At 37.2% G+C, this 16875-nt stretch overlaps 1 protein-coding gene across 1 annotated transcript in view; it reads right to left on the bottom strand.

Moving 5' to 3' along the window:
- The window catches only part of ppp2r2ba (protein phosphatase 2, regulatory subunit B, beta a), an 81182-nt gene that overhangs the window by 63491 nt on the left and 816 nt on the right, over window positions 1-16875 (bottom strand). The gene's annotated exons all lie outside the window — the stretch shown is intronic.

The following is a 16875-nucleotide window of genomic DNA, read 5'->3' as shown; positions in this document are numbered from 1 at the left end:
ATCATATTTACGATTAGGCCTACTTTGTGCACAAATAAATAAATAGTGGTAAATCTTTTATACGTATGCAACTAGCGATAATTGTTATATCAACTTAGTTTTTAATAAATAAAAGATGCACATTACTTTTTTGAGGCTCTATATTTGCACTACTGGGGAACGTTCCTTTTTTTTTTTTTTTTTTTTATTTGCACTGCAGAAAGTAGAAGAATTATTTAGCTATGACCCTTTATTGATACTAATTATCCACTAGTGTGTTTTTAATATTGCAATATTGCTTTTTTTTCTCTATCCAATACTTTATTTTTCAGCCAAAAGTCATCAATAAAAACCCAATATTTTAAGCACTTTAGCTGTCACCGTGATATCGACTCGGTTCTCGTGACCGCTGACACAAGCTGCTCTCATTTTTGTTTTGTAAAAGTAGCTCTCCGAGGGACAAATGTTGGAGAAGCCCCTGCTCTAAAGACACTAACAGGTAGTTTACACATCAGTCCAGAGGATTTAAGGGCTTTGTTGGTGACTAATAAGGTCCCACAGTAGGAACCGCACACGCCTCTTCCCGTTGTCTTAATAACAGCTATAAATACGCCATGTTTTAGAGGGAGCAAAGCCACTGCGTATGGACACAGAGACAGAGGGAGAATTGGGTAGCGATTTATGACTCATCGCAGGCTTTATGTACAGTTCATCCTCTACAGAAAGATAAGGAAGCTGCCGCTGCCAGTATTTTACAGTGCATTTGGTTATTGAATCAAAACTTTTATAAAAATCTGATCACTATAAATGTGCACTATGCAACTTTTCTGGTTTGACATATTATTTCTTTTGCCTAGAATTAGGGCTGAGCAAAACGACAAAAAAAATTATATATTAATTTATTCCAGTTTGTTTATTTCATTTCCAAGTAGCTCTAAACGTCTATATAGGAAAGTGTACACATCTCGATACGTTTTTGGAGTATCCCTTTAGCAATATTCAAAATATGTCATGTCAATCCAACAGAAATGTGTTTAAAAATGTTTTTAAAAGTATTAGTCGAGGTTTAATCATTAGACAATACATGTGAAATGTCCGTAAAATGAACAAAAGTGCAGAAATATCATCGTACACAAGAGATGGGGAATATATATCAAAATGTAGATGGTCTTTTAAGAAAACATAAAAATCCCATCAATAACCATGCCATTTTCCACAAAAAATTGTCCAATATCCTCCAAACCACACACTTTTACTGACTGGCTATAAACCTCGCTTAGAATGTCATTAATTGCACAGACCTACCTGGAATGTTCCACACTATTGCTTTACACTTGTTGCATTTATAGAATTATAAGTCTCTGTATTGAACATGGCTCTCTCCTGTGTCACTTTGTTTCCATGGAGATGCACCTTAAAAATGTCAGAGATCACCAACGCGTGAGCAACTGCTTCCGCCATTTACTCTCCATTATGTATAAATGTCAATGTATTGCCAATGTTTTCAAATTAAAATACAGAAAACAATAGACACAGACCGATACTAAAGCTAGTATGCAAACTAGATACTAATAACACAATTTGACTTTTATGATCGTCACAGTGAAATGTGTTTTTTTTTATCGTTGTGGTATATAAATTAGTATTGAGCCTTGGGTTTGAAATTGTAGTATCACTATGTAACACCAAAAACAGGTTAAAGCAAGATCAAGTTGTGATTTATGTATGACAGAAGATAATCTACGGAAAGTCATGGCCATAGAATTGACTTTTAAGACCGTGATTTTGACACCACACAGCAGACTTATTACCTTTTTAATCCTTTAGAGACCTTGGGCACATCCCGCTGACCTGTACATGCAGAAAGGTTCAATGCAATAGATTTCTAACATTCAACTTGCAAAAACAAAAACAACCAACCATGTTCCGACTGTCACTCAGTGTCCTCGCTCAACATTATCACTAGTAAACACCACTCTGCTGACGGAGCACAACAAAAGAAGCCTCTATCCAGATTGGTAAACCTACTGTATGCTGGGAAGCTATAAAGGGCTCCTAAAGTGAATTGTAATTGGATTTTCTTAGCTTCGGGTCTTGTGAGTCCGGCTGGGTTTCCGTGGACTAAATGTGATCAATGGTGAGGGACGAGACAGGTCTGTAAATGTGCTCGAGCACCTCTCACACTCTCCATCACACCTTCAGCTCGGACTCAGACAAAGCACTAATGACAGTGAACACAGCGGCGGCAACAACAGGCCTTTCATCTTAATCGCTCCTGTACAGCTGCTGATCGGATAAGCAAAGGTCAGGAATACTGACATAGTACATATGCTACAGTTTGATTGCATTATTTTTCTTACTAAACATGGCAGAAAATACACACTAATTATGAGATATTGTACGGAATGTTCTTTTCATTGTTATGCTTTCCACGTGACCTTTACAGCATATGCACAAGCAATGCCTTTCATAACAAATAGCATAGCATACAGTATGAATAAGGTCTCCATGCAGTTGTCCAGAGAAAATATACCCAGATACTACATGTAATTATACACTAATATCAAAAACTAGACTTTCTATATTTTTTACAGAACACATTTCATAATTGGGTTTCAGAACGGTCTTGAGCAGGTGATTGAATAAATCTTTTGTTTTGCGTTGAAAGTGATGTGCTATCATTGGAATTCATCATGCCTTTTATGGAAGATAATTGTTTAATCAGATTTGGAATTTTAAATGCGTACATTTTCAGAACCAATCAGGTCTGAATTGTTTTTATTTTGAATTTCGGCCGCTGAATTCTGCTTTGTGCATTTTCTATCGATGTAAAAAATGTAAATGAAAAAAATAAATAAAATCACTATTTAAATATTCAATGCATTAAATTCACAGTGTAAAGTTTCACTGCAAATTTATACTCTGAATTTACATAAGATAGGATTTGAAGAATTTCAGTGTTGCAAGTTCAAGGACAGCAAGTGAATAGAAACATGCAATAAAAATCAAGATAAAAATATGAACTATTGTGCAGGTAGCGCAGAATACACTATTGTGCAAGTGGCCTTGACTTTGGCTGTTCACAGTGTATGTCAATGTGGAATTTGAGAGCTTGAAATTGACTGAATATTTAAAAATCTGAGAAAAACTTTTAAAAGTACAACATTTTCTGAAACAAATTATTTATAATAGTTTTTTCTTATATATTGTGATCGGGTTTGACTTTATTTTTGGCTTGGATAAATGTGGGATGCTGCAGCCTGATAATTCAGAAAGACAGACAGTTTGCAATGACGACCCTAAATCAAAAAGCTTTGATAGTGATCACAATATTAAGTATAAAAAGTCAAATCAAAGCTGAAAAGATCTTAGAAAAGCCCCGTAGATTTGTTGAAGTATCTCCTAATACCATAAATCAAAGCTTGTGAAATCTTTCCTGTCAAAGGAGAGAGTTGAATCAGGACATTCAGTTTAAAAGCCAAGCCAAATCAATTAGCAAATCACTGCAAACTATTAGGCAGTCAATTAGCTGGATGAATGGTTATGATATTTCCATTCGCTCTAAACGTCTATATAGGAATGTACACAGTCTGTTTTACACTAGCCAACATCTCGATAGGAGTATCCCTTTGGCAATATTCAAACTATGTCATGTCAATCCAACAGAAATGTGTTAAAACATGTCTTCAAACGTAGTAGTTGAGTAGATAAAACATGTGAAATGTCTATAAAATGAATCAAAAAAGTGCAGAAATATCATCGTACACAAGAGGCAATATATCAAAATATAGATGTTATTGTCAGTGTTGTATTGAGGATATGCGTGATTTGAATATCGAGTATGTTTGTTTGACTGTTTAACATTTTTAATCAGCTTTTTGTAGCTTTTTTTCTGATATAAATGATATTCAAACGTTACACATCTTCAAAACACCATTTATTTTTCTAAATATTTGATACAATGACACACGACGTCACAAAATATCACTCCATCTGCCTCATGAAGACAGTGAGAAGAATCGGAGGCCCTCACTCATCCAGTGGAGGACACCAGTGCAACATTGTGTGACATTGACCCCGTCCCGAGAGGAGGCCGCGAGGGAACACGGTCGAACGTGCAGCACTAAAGGAGATTAGGGAGCGAGACAACATCTGGGACCCCTCCTCGGCTGTATCTAATCTAAATAATATTCTTTTCTCCATCCCCCTACATTAAGCTGAGTGTAGGGCTTTTCCTGCGTCACGCCCATGTTGTTTACACGTTTTCTCTCCATCCGGGACACTGGGCATTTACTGTGCCAACACAGAGTAACGTAAAAACAAATCTACAGTACAATCGCATGAATAACAGTCTGATTGTTCACGCATTAGTCCTAAATCGGCATTTAAAATAGTTCAAGGCAGGATTAGGTCAATTTAATCAACATATTTTACAGACACTACTATGTTTAAAGCATTTATTCTGTGAAACTAAATGTATGTATGTTCCAAATGGATCAAATGTATTTTTACAGATTTATAATACTTTTAATAAAACATTGAGCGCACTATATTTTAGATGTACGAGTGTAATTTTACTAACAGCTCATTTAACTGAGCAGAATGAACTAGATTAAACCTAATTTGGGTCTTTTGTTGGCAGCCGAAATCGTCTCCTTAATGATGTCTGTGGACAGTGCGGAGCAATTTCTTAGACAATTGTTTTTAAAGTAATTCCCTTAAATGGTCAAAAACAGTAGCAGAAAAAGAATGTTAGAGAGAGAGGACAATGGTCAATGCCAGGAAATACAGCACATGCAAAAAAAAGCATGTGTTTTGTTCACTTTATAGAAATCCTCCAGTCTGCACACAGTGTTTACTTGCAAGTACATCATAGTAGATACGTACAGATGTCATAAATATTTAAAGGAGTATGAGGGCCTGCTTATGTGTTTACTGGCCTGGATTGGTTCACAGCATGGCATTAAACTTGTATATCCCCATGAGACAAGTCGGTCACCAGGCCAAGTTACAGGTCAGATCTGTGGGAAGCCTGCTCATATAAGAACGCTTTCAAGGTGTAAAAAACATTTCCAATTGAACAAATGCAAGCTAGATGAGTTTAATGTTGCACTGTGGAACATTAGCAAAGCATTACCATCTCCATGGAGACGAGCAGGTGGTGGACACTATGAGAGAAGTGACACTGTGACACTTGTTTCCTGTGGGCTGATGTTGACGACGTCGGTTCCTCTCTCCTATTTTACTTAACTACATTTTACAGTGGATTTGTTTTTACTTTTGCACAACTAAATGTATGGTTCGAGACCAGTGAGAGGGGATTATTTTAGCACATTCCGTTTGAGTTGATGTCCCGACTTAGATAAACAAATGTTTTTTGAGATAGTCTAGTAATAGTGTAGTCCTATTATAGACCTGGTTTAGATCTGGTGGTACACGGACGACCAAATATGCTACTTGGTGTTAAACATTTAGATAATGTGCTCTGCAAAGACCAAAATATCTTGTTCATAGAAAAATACCTCTCCAAACAAGTTCTTCAATTCATTTGATATTAATTTCGTAGTTAGTTTTTGATCATAGTCTTTCATATTTTAGCTGTCTCTCAAATGTTAATGGTCTTGAAAGTGTTCATATGTACAAACTCTGCTCCCGCAAGTCTCTGAATGTTGCCTTAAGAGCCAGGTGTTGTAACACACGCCTTTAAATATGATATTTCTTTTGGTTTTGCTCATAAATCACAATACGGTAAACTTAACAGTTATCAAATGGAACTTCAAAGGAGAAAAAGCAATAACTTCACAGGCTTCACACAGAAGTTGCTGCTTAATAGACTGAGCTGCCAAACAGAGGGGAAGCAAAAACACTGTATTCAGCATGTTGTTAGTGCCAATCATCCAAAAAGTGGGCAATTTCTGCCTTTGTTGGTGCCTCTTATGCAGTGTAAAAGTGCTGTCAAAATGACCATATACAGTAGTGTTGTAAGCCATTTCGCCTGCTATTACATCCCAGCCGTTCTGTACAAACTACAAAACAAGTATCCTTCATGATAACAGACTTGAGTTGAGTATTAAGGGTAAAATGTGTTCTAATTCACCAATGACAAACCATAAAAGTACAAGTATCAAGTTGTATACACCATTAGAAGGCAATATTACACACAAAATACTGCAAATTACCTAACATATACTTATTAGTCCCTCACCACTGCTATTGGGAAGGTAGTAATTGAAATAAAACACCTTTTTTTTTTTTAATTTGCAGTCACACATAGCATTTTCACACTTCAGAAAACCTATTCACCTATTAAATTTGATGTTATTTTTACACATGGATTGCTTTTAGCTGCGCTGTATCTTCATCAGTTTAACACATAGCACAACCTGTCCCCTCTCCTCCCTGCCTCATTAAAGTTTCATCTGAGTCTGTTCAAACAACTATAAAAGCTCTCTGCTTTTTCCCCGCCGTGTCAAATAGGTACACTGAGCACTGGCATTTCCACGTTTGAATGTGTAAACTGTTCTTTTGAAGAAATCACCATATGCTGCTCACACTGTTGGTCTACTTCATTGGCATGTTTATGATCGCCGCTGACTGTCATGATTTAATGCGTCAACTTTGCAGCTTTGCAGATCTGTCAGCGTGCGCCCGACTTTTACTTAACCTGTCACAACCTCGGACTAAATCAAAGAGACAGCTGTGAGGAAGCGTATAAGGGAAGAGGAAGCCCATCCTGTTGTTCTATATTTACCACAATCCCAATAGTAACCCCCAGTACAGTGTCTGTGCTGTTCTCATGCGACAGAAGCAGCAGTTGCACTCAATATGGAGTCTGCTTTGTGTCATGGGCCTGAATGTGATAAACAATAGCTGCTTTTACCATTAATTAGCTAATTGAGACCATGTTTTACAATGGAAACAATGAGCAAATGTACAACTAACAATTACATGGTGATTAGATGCGATTGTACTGTAAGTTAAGAATAATAATAACTTGCTTCATTATTGTTGATTGATCTAATTCAAAGCTAAACTATTGGCAAACATGGCTATCATGTATTATGCTTTTGTCTGTATAGTTAAAATCTATGACACAGGTTTAAGGCTGGGCGAGATGCCAAAAGATGTATATCACGATTTTCTTGGGGCTAAATCATAATTTTAAAAAAAATTCACGATACATGTAGGACTGGGAGATATGTATGTATATGTTTTGTTAATATGGGATTGTCTATACTTACAACTGCTCAAATGAGACGTCGATTTTACGAAAAATTGCAGATTGTCATTTTGTAATATTTTCTACATTTAAAAGTGAACTCAAACATGCATGAATCACTCTAAATACAACATTGAGTGGGTGATTCGTAAAGGAAAAACAAGTATAAAGTTAAAAGCTCTTAAATTGAGAATTTGTCTGCTTTAAATGTTTCAGTTGAGTTTTAAGTATCCGACAATAATGAAATTACTTTTAAATTTGAACTTTTTTATGGAAGTTTACTTGGAAGAAGATATTTGAATGTTGCACATCTTCAAAACGATAACAAACTAGTCTATAGCGTTCTCACACATTCTGTACTATATTCTTTGTGATATTAAACGGTCCAAACTTATGACACTTTGGAATACATGTCTTACTATAAATTTCTCCCAACACGGACATTGCGACATGGTTCACACACATTGGGTCACAGATCAAGGGTTGAAACGATAACACAGAACGTTTCAGGAGATGGTACACAGAGGAAGGTGAGCCTGAGCCGTGCGTCACTATGTTTGCAGTAAAAATACACAGATTGAGGGATGCTGTAATCTCCTGCGTCTTTTGGTGTTTTCATGTCGACATACTGTGGTGGGCTGGCAGGACGGGTGCTGTGTGGGAAGGACATGGGTTTGTTTTCATCCTGCGTTGTTAGTCTTTTAAGCCCAGTTCACATGTGGATCTGTTACCAGGGTTTAGCAGGTCACAAGAACAACCTGTACTTTGCTCGTACATCCAGTAGAGGTGCCATGTGGGTTGTTACGGGAGAGAATGACAAAAAACGTAGGTAGAATATTGAGTATAATGGGTTAAGGAAAACATCTAAACCCAGAGCATCCAGAAAGTATTCACAGTATTCGCTTTTTCCACATTTTGTTATGTTACAGCCTATATTTTATTTTTATTTTATTTTTATCTTTATTTATTTATTTATTTTTCCCCTCCATTCCTTATTAAGAAATGAGAGGTTTTGTCTATTGGAGTTTTTGTTTATAAGAGTTTTTGTTTATAAGAGATCTTCTATTAAGAGTGTTTTTTAAACTTCCTATAAGTGATCTGTCCTTTTCCTCTGTATCTACCTGCGTTGCAACAACGAAATTTCCCCATATGTGGACAATAAAGGATTATCTTATCTTATCTTATTATAAAAATGTATTAAATTAATTATGTGCCTCAAAATTTTACAAACGTTACCCCCATAATGACCATGTGAAAGAAGGTTGTTTGAATTCTTTGCAAATGTATGTACAGTACATGAGTTTATTTACCCTTGTGGTATTTTCTGATTACCATTGTTGGTATTTAAAGTGTGTAAAATGATTTTTTTATCCTATAGCAGGTTTTAATTGCTTTTCTTTATGACTTAAATAGGTAGTTTCATCATTGTTCATTGTTTTATGTTTGTGAATTCTGTTCATTGACAATGGCAATAAACCTTTTCTGATTCTGATTCAGATTCTGAAAAGGAATAAACATTTCTTTATTTCACTTTAAATGTATTTTCTGGCGCAGGGGTGGGATACAATAAGTTGTACTTCTTCCCACTCCATTTTGAGCATCATTGTTGATCAAAATGGTAATGAAAGGAGCCTTTTCCTTTACTATCAAACACTAATACACTGTAAGACAACTGTCAAGAAGCTATTCTATATAAATAAATCAAACTTTCAGACATATCAATATTTCAGCACTTTTTAGTTTTTTTGTTGTTGTTGCAAATTTGTGCTTTTTGATGGTAAAAAATATAATCTGATAATAAATTATGGGGAAATCTGTAAAATACTGTCAATGTTTCCCTCTAACACCCAGTTTTCTGCCACTTTACTTGATGTTTTATAGATATTTTGGGATACTCTTCTAATCACAACGGAACTATAAAGTGTGGACAAAATGACAGCAAACACACACACACACACACACACAAACTTTTTCATTAGTTAAAATTGCAAAGTAGAACTGTGGGAAAATAGCCTTGAAATATATTGCCTTGTAAGTACTTTGTCCGCATGTTTGTGTAAAAGAACATCTCATCCTGTTCGCATTATAGCAGCCGGTGTCTGTTTGTTCATTAAGTTTCCAAAATCGTTTGCTTAAAATGTTGTGCTGCTCATGTCCCCCTCACAGTTTGTTTCATTTCAGATGAGACTGTGGATACTTGCCAACAGTCTGCTGCTGCAAGTGCAATACATTATGTCAAATATTTATCTCTGGGTGAATACAAATTAGAGGCCATGCAATCTAATCATCAACTTCAACTCGCTATGGTCACGTTTGCGGTGTCAAATGTCTTAAGTTTCAGTCAACAGTGAATCATTGCACATTACTGTTACTTTAAATATGTCAAGATGTAACTTCCGACTGCTGTCTTGAATTCAAATAAAGCTGAGAAGATGAGTTTTCTGTTTGACTTGGAATATTTTGAGCAAGCCAACACTCTAACATTAGGTTTGTAGCCCAGATTTAGGCAGAAGATGAAAGAATAAGATGGTAAATGTTCCAAACCTCTAGACAAATAAATGAAAAAAGTGACAATTATCAATAGTTTCCTGTAAACACACTGTTATATTCCAGTTTACAGCGCTGTGGTGGATGACATCAAGATAAATTTGCGCCAGCGGTAAATCAAACATGATTCGCAATTTGTTCAAAGGCACAATTAACACTTTTACACGGTCCACCGAACCTGCAGAGAAAGTGGTACGGTGTCGGCCTGAAGCTGACGGCAGACAGTTTTGTCACGGTGCAATACATTTAAAAGCTTTTCATTTGCTTCTTTATGCTGTGCTGGTAAGATGCAAACGATCAGACTAAAAAAAAAAACAGAAGCAAAATCTGACTGAAAATGTTGGCAAAAAATGAACACAAATGTATAATAAGATTTATAAAGTGCTGACAGTACATCACGTTATAAGAGAGTAAAAGGTTTCAAATTATAGTGGTAAAAAGTGATGGGGCAGCAGAAGGTATCACTGGCAAAATAAATGTTTTGTTTACTATGTGGTGTGAACCAATCAATAAAAAAGAGAGTACTTTTTGCCCCATAACAACAAGTTAGTCCATAGATTATAGATGGCACCATCACATTTTGTCCGTAGCGTTAATTATATCATCAACTATATTGCATTTTTTCTTGTTTTACATAAGATAAGATAAGATAATCCTTTATTGTCCACACATGGGGAAATTGCATTGTTGCAACGCAGGTAGATACAGAGGAAAAGGACAGATCACTTATAGGAAGTTTAAAAAACACTCTCAATAGGAGAACTCTTATAAACAAAAACTCTTATAAACAAAAACTCCTATTGACAAAACCTCCCATTTCCCAACAAGGGATGAAGGGGAAAAATAAATAAAGATAAAAAATAAATAAATAAATAAATACAAAAAAAACAGCTAGCGTAAGACAAGATAATACTAATAATAATGATAATGGAAAAGTAAACACTCTATTCTCATCAGTTATATGCATTATTATTATTATTATTATTATTATCATCATCATTATTATTAGCATATAACTGAGAAACTGATTCATCCTGTTGTAATGGCATAAACAAAATCATCAGTGAGATCAGTGAGAGCTAACGGCATGTATACGTGAATAGTAGCGTCCTTTAAGCCTGTGACGGGGAAACCGTGACAACCTTAATCCATACAGTCGTAAAGCCGTCGCAGCTCCTCTGCTTTGTTAGCACACCTGGGTCTGACCTTCTCCACGTCTTCACCTGCTCGTTACAGAAGAGCTGACCCAGCAGACGGACACGGCCGAGTCACGTGTGGGTCCCTGCCGCGTTTCGTCCCCCAGCGACGTGCCGAGTCGGGACAGCGGTGGCAGAGGAGTGCGTTGTGAGCTGCGAAAGTGGGTGTCTGTCAGGATAACGGTGACACAGCGGAGTGTACGATAACAACCAGAATAAACGCCAGCGACGCTCCTCTCTGTAGCGCCGCTAAAACATCTCTGTCACTGTCGGGCTCTGTCAGAAGAGAGGAGATGAAACGCCCAAAGGCAGCTCATACAGTCGTGGTGAAGCATAGAAAGAATAGAAAGACAGATGCAAATAAATGTGTCAACTGCTGCCCATTCAAAACTGTGGAATACGTTTCCTTAAGAGTATCAAAAATGTACATGCAGTGTTTATTAATTTTTCATTTCAAAGTGCATCACAGCCTTAGTTCCAAAGATTTACATGCATCCCACTCCGAAAGGAATAAATGTCACAACAAGTATTATGCATGGAGTAAATACTGATTAAAAGTAATATTTTCAATTTCATACTTACAAGCAATGCAAATAAATACATTTTAACCAGCTTACATGCTCCTTCTTTTAACATATAATCTATTGAAACCTAAACCTCCCTCAGTAAAGTAAAACTGCACGTCATTTTTAAACTTTGACTTCACCGCTATTGATGTTTTGATAATGTAATCGCACGCAGGCAAAAGATCCATCAGAGACATGAAATATGGGGAAGAGGTTGTATCAATCAGGAGCAAACAACTGCAAGATCTACTGGAGCCACGGCGGAAAAGTCCTTATTCTACAACTATTCAGAACTGCACTTTTGACAAGCCCATACATTCTACAGACTTCATTGTCCTCTCTCTCCCTTATCCCCCGTGACACTGAAACAAATAATGAATCACGGCTCGCTGGTCCATACACAAACTACACCGACCTCGGCGACAGTATAGGGACCGAATATGAGGACGCTGCGTGACAGATGATCCAGTCAGTTTGGGACACAAAATCAAAACACGAGGCAGATACACATCCAAACACACACACATATCTGAAGCCTTTAAGACTTAATCCATCACAGTGGGACTGACAGGCCCATGGGAACAGGGACAAAAGGAAACTATGAGAAAACGCATAACAGGCTCTGACGCTGCAGCCGCTCGTCCAAACAGCATCGGTTTTCCATTTGTTTGGAGGACATGGTATTGACCAGACACTGACTTCCTCATGGCGCTGCTGTCCGCTTTGGTCCCTCGTGGCGCTCAGTCCAAGGGTCCCTTCATATCTCCATCTTATAGGAGCAGATCTGTCCACCAACCGGTTTGCAAATATTCCCAGAGTGAGTAGTTTCTGATCTCGAGACATTTTACTTGTCGCTGATGCTGTCCAAATTCACATTCTCAATATGATCGATAATTATTTTGCACACTTTCACGTTTGTGTGGGTGAATGCTGATCGGCTGTGCCACGGTCTCTGCTGCAATGATTTGAATTTTAACGATTTATTTCCGTCATCTTCAGAGTAAAAACATTAAAACACCATTAAACTGCATAACATTTTAAACTTAACATTTGTTTTGAACTAATAGCACTGTTTACTCCTTTGTTGAACATCAATTAAATATTAAGTACCAGTTAAATGTTAAGTATTTGTCCCTATACTGTAATTACTATAAGTCCATGTCTTTGTTACTTTCATATCCTGCACTTTCTGTTTTGTGCATCTTCAAAATGCATCACAGGAATTTGATGTGACTAATTTTATTTGATCTCAAAGACTTTATGTCAAGCATTTCATATTTACATTTAATTGAAAAATCAATAGAGAAGCTTCAAGCCATAGGAAGTAATCTTTTGGCAGCAGGCTTTTCCTGTGGCATTTCTCCACCGTGCATAACAAAGTTAGGGATAACAGCAAAGATGAAAAGGGAAATCATAAATGACAAATGACTTGCATGTATAGTGTTTCGTAAAATAAAAATACATACGCTGCAAAAAACTCCAGTTAAAGGCAGGGGTGGGACGAGACAGTTCTCACAAAATGAGACAAGACAAGAGATTTTGACATGATTTATACATTTTAATACATAAATGGTGCTGTTGGCCTCACAATTTATTTATTTTCTTCAGTCACTGTAGAACTTTATCTCACAAGATCGTTTGGCATGAGATCATGTAACAATGTTACATTATACTTTGGAAGTATTTATTTCTAAAGTTGTAAAGCTGGAGGTGATGCATTTACTATAGGTTTCAGATGACATGACATCACCTTCATAAGGCCCACACTATAAGAGTTGTGATAGATGTTGGGATTGTGCTGTCACATCGCCTAGAGTTTTCAAGTATTCTATAAGTATTCTGACAAACATATAAGTATTCTGACAAACACACACAAATGTATTTACCATGGAGGGATTGAGCTGTAACACGGCTCTTATGTTTACTTTATAGTATTGTTTTTTTTAATGCATCCTTGTGGACATCTGTCAGTAACATAAGGTTTTGAGGTTTAATCCTACACTCTATATGTGGTTTAAGTGCAGATTTTAGTTGTAATATAGTGAGTCCAAGGGCCAAGTCACAAAAGAAACGAATCAGGTTAAACATCTGTATGTAAGAAAGGTTAAACTTTTAAATGGGAAAAACACTTTCTCCCACATCCGAACTATGATACTACATTCAAGAATCTGACTTCCAACAATTAAAACAATTAACCAACACTTTAATCACAGACAGCGTTTCATTCCTAAAGTGCACCATCAATGTTCGATTTGGGAGTTGGGAACGCTATAAGTTACATGAAGGTGCTAAGTAGTAACAATAGCATTTCATAAGACTTGACGGGCAGCTTTCAGTTGTGCCTTGCGTCATCGGCCTTTATTGCTCGAGTCAGTTTTATTTTGTTTTCCCTCCTGCGCCTTTATTTCATTGTGGCAACCTACTGGGAAACTGGCATAATGAGAAATGGACAGAGAGCTATTTTAAACCTGCACACCTTTAAAGCGCTATATATTGTTTAGATGTGTGTGTATTCAGAGGCAAAGTCTACCTCCCTCACACGCTGGGCCCAGGTGACTGAGTTCTGCTGCTTCAGACGGCGGCCCAGATAATCACAAGTCCAGCACCGAGCTTATATAAGGTGTTTTACGGCCCCACAGTACATCACAGTTTGGTAACAAAAGATTATATCGCAAGAAAGTGGAATTGTTTTGTAGCTTTGTCATGATTTTCTTTGCTTCGGTGTTGGTTTAGTCTCTGTAAAGTTTTTATTGTGACACAGATTGCCTAGTAAATCAAGTAATGTGCATTAAATGACCTGAACTTTTACCATTTACTTACTGTTGTTTGACAAATCGCACTAACGTTGAAATAGTATAATCTTAGTTATGGACCATTGCAGCCCTGTTTCCCTCTGACATCGTCCCTGAGGTCAAATTGATTGGGTGACGATATAAGCAGCGCGGCAACTTCCCAGTGACCGAGGTCGCATGAAAGGGCGAAAAACACCTCAGTATGGACTATACGGAAGAACTGCAAACACAAGCGTAAGCAACTATTTGCAACACATTTGTAAGTCAACAAATAACTAAGGGTTGAAATAAACATGGATCGTAATAAGTCACTGAATTATGGGCTATTTTAAATTATTTACATTCACAACAGCCAAAAGGAGATGAAAATGAGTGAGATATCTTGAGATTTGCGAGTGAATTATGAGTTCATTCTGCTTTTTTTGTTTTTGTTTTTCCGTAAATACACAGTTTACTTGAAGATTTTGATTGACTATTATCATTTTTTAAAACCATGATGCTGTGGTGTTTTGGGTAACAAACAAAGAGCTACTTAATAGTTTTGAGATCTATTGCCAGCACCACACATCTTACCCCCTTTTGGTCGACTAATCAATGCACAGAGCAAGTCTTTAGTCGACTACAGCCCTAAAATAAGTTAAATATGTCTCATAAATGACTCAACAATGTCAACTTTTGTTAGAATGACAGACCACGCATGATTTTCTTTCCCACATGCCTGAACACAGGGTCATCTGTTGTGTCATCACACATCCCTGGCCTCAAGCACCAGAAGACTCTTCATCGTCTCTTCTCTGAATCTTCCTCCTCTGTTCATGTGCGACTGTTTTATATGGGCTTCAATGAGAGCTGCGGCGGTTCATGGATCATGTTACTGGGCTGAGTTTTGCAGCTTCATGTTTACTTCCTCTCTCACGTATACCACACCTCCTCATCGCAGACGGGACGATCGCTGATTGCTTGTTTACAACTAGAAGTGGCTCTAAATGCTTACGCGTCCCTAACATCCGTAATGAAGCCTGAGGGGCATTGGCAGCCACTCAAATCGTTGTAACGCGCATAATACGCTTTAAAATGAGGAGCAAAACTGCGATGAATGTCACGTCTTGTCTTGCAGCTGCATGGAACGAGTCTTGTCCAAACAGAAATGTAATGATCTAAAACCAAGCTCTGATTTTTAGTCACAGCTTTGTCATTGTTACAGAGTTCACTCAGAAACGGGCAAAGAAGCGTTTCGATTTTCTCCACCATCAATCTGAAATCAAAAAATTAACTAAAAAAATCCCTGTTAGTTTAAATTAATGCTGAAAGTTTGGAAATGGGATTTATGGTTTGTAACAGTTTTTAGAGAACAAATTCTTGTGATTGTCTAAACATGTTGCTGTTGTTATGACTGATCAGTGCTGCTATCTTGGCCAAGATCCCTTGAAATAGAGGTCTCAATGGGACTTTCCTGGTTAAATAAAGGTAAACAAATGCATTAAAAACGCCGCTTTTACTATTTGTGACTTTTAACTTGACTAGTAACACAACATGCATAATACAAGCAAAAAAAGCAGTGATATGTTTTGATATTCAGGTAGTTACAGCTCACTTGAGGCCAATGTCACATACACATAGCATTATCTCAAACCCTTTTACATCTTCAGCACTTAAAAGCCTGACACGAGTAAATACAAGACCTGGGAATGTGATGTAACAGAAAGCCAAGATATTATACACTATTATTAATTTGACAAAAGCAACAACAAACCAGGATAACTAATGACACCTCTAGACAGACAACAAAAGTTTAAATTTAGTAACGGATAGGAACGTTCATAGTTTCGGGCAAAAGCTGTTTTCTCAGCGCGATCTTGATGCTTTATGTGCCATACGGTTATATAAGCTCTCAAGTGGGTCAGTGACAGCGTTATGTCCCTCTTGCTGAGTTATTGCTCACATTATATATAGGTCAGCCATGGGAAACCTTGAAGGCCCCTGGCTAAAGGCGCTACAAGATAAAGAAGTATAGTCTGCTACTACTGTAACATTCAGTGTCTGTGCCAGAGGGCTGAGGGCACAACTCAAACTGGAAACAGGGCAACCATGCTCAGCTAAATAATGCAGAGGCCTATTCCACATTATGACCTAGTAAACAGACAGACCCTCTAAGTCCCATGTGACAGCGCAATCAGGAGGATGAATTGACCAGAGCTTTGCGAATCGCAGTCTACCTACTGCAAAACTTTAACACACCTCCAGGAGAACACATCAGCAGACAGGGGGTAATAAATGAGGAAATGTTGGGTTATTACACAAACCAAAAGTGGAGTATTCAGCTCTAAACTAGAATGAGTATTAGAAAGAGTCAACAACTGAGAGACATATACAGCAGATTGATAAAACATATGGAATTATACAATCAGTGTGATAGAAATAACTGAATATATGTTCGATTAGTGTCGGAGTAGCTTTTTCCAGACAGACACTTTTATAACTAAAGAGCGACTTGGATTACAAAGACAGAACTAGGCTATCGGTGCAAACATGACCTACAAAAAGACTAAACTAGTGCTTATAAAAACAGGCAGGGC

The sequence above is a fragment of the Eucyclogobius newberryi genome, unplaced genomic scaffold (genome assembly GCF_026437365.1).
Source record: "Eucyclogobius newberryi isolate DKJ021-1_F unplaced genomic scaffold, fEucNew1.0.hap1 SCAF_11, whole genome shotgun sequence".
Taxonomy (NCBI): Eukaryota; Metazoa; Chordata; class Actinopteri; order Gobiiformes; family Gobiidae; genus Eucyclogobius; species Eucyclogobius newberryi.
The sequence above is the reverse complement of the archived record's forward strand: the minus strand, read 5'-3'. Positions and strand labels throughout refer to the sequence as shown.